General features: G+C 59.4%; 1 pseudogene; it reads left to right on the forward strand.

Moving 5' to 3' along the window:
* Positions 1 to 586: 586 nt before the first annotated feature.
* LOC138460001 (U1 spliceosomal RNA) lies at positions 587 to 759 on the forward strand (annotated as a pseudogene).
* The last annotated feature ends 360 nt before the right edge of the window (positions 760 to 1,119 follow it).

Raw genomic sequence — 1,119 nt, forward strand, 5'->3', positions numbered from 1 at the left:
CATGCTATCAGGTGCCCCGGTAGTTCTTGAAGCCACCCTGCCCTGCCCGGGCTCTGTTTTCGCGCCCAGGCCCTCCAACCTTAAGAAGGCCCAGCCAGCTCCTGGGTATTGGAGGGGCTGAGACTGGCTACCGGCTGCCGCCGGCCCCGTCCGAGCACCGATCGGGCACGATCGGGCCTTGCCTTCACGGCGTTGCTGTGTTCTGCTGGGGGCCACCCCACCCGAGACGCTCTTTTTAAGCGGGGTGACACGTCAGCTCAGGAGGGCCATGGACCCACCTGGGGCCGACAGGCCAGTGGGCCCACTGCACCAGGCCTGCTCGCTATCCGACTGGGCCTGCTGGCTGGCGGCCAGGTCTGAATTTATGCAAATCTCGGGCCGAGCAGGGCCTGATGGGAGAAATGAACTGTGCTACAATGGGCCTCTTCTGCTGGGCTCTACCCCTGCACGTGGGGCAGCCAGCTCTGCAGACGCTCAGGGTTTCCGGGAGGGCTGGGCTGGGTCAGGGCCTGCCTTTCTCACCCTCTCTTAGCGGGGCTTCCAGAACAGGCCCGCCGCCCAACCCCTGCCCTCTTGCTCGCAACTCATACTTAACTGGCAGGGGAGCATCTGTGATCACCAAGGCAGATCTTGAGTCCCAGGGTGAGGCAGGCTCAACCATTGCACACCGGATTTGCTGACCCCTGCGATGGCCCCAAATGCGTAATACTCGACTGCATTATTTCTGGAAGTGGGGGACTGCGTTCGCGCTATCCCCTGATTTATTGGTAAAAGAAAGAAAATGTTTATTGTGCGAGTCAGCTAGTTTACACACAGAGCCCCTGGTCTTGCAGCAGAGTTTCTTTTGCTGTAGTCAAGAGGGCCAGCCCCGAGCAGCTCAGGGGTCCAGCCCTGATGCATTGGTCAAAGAAAGAAAAAGTCACTCACGTGTGTGAGTAGGTTGGTTGCGCACAGAGCCCCTGAATTGTGATGCAGTCAAGAGGGCCAGCATTCACTGGAGGGGTCAAGTGCACAGGCGCCTAACCCCAGACTTGTGCGGATGTCCCAAATTAACCCTCTGAGGTGGCACATACGATTGGCCTGCTGGTGGCGGGCTGACTTGCAACTAGTGCAACCTAG

This window comes from Ambystoma mexicanum, chromosome 4p (assembly GCF_040938575.1).
Source record: "Ambystoma mexicanum isolate Mex_15411 chromosome 4p, UKY_AmexF1_1, whole genome shotgun sequence".
In the NCBI taxonomy this organism is placed as follows: domain Eukaryota; kingdom Metazoa; phylum Chordata; class Amphibia; order Caudata; family Ambystomatidae; genus Ambystoma; species Ambystoma mexicanum.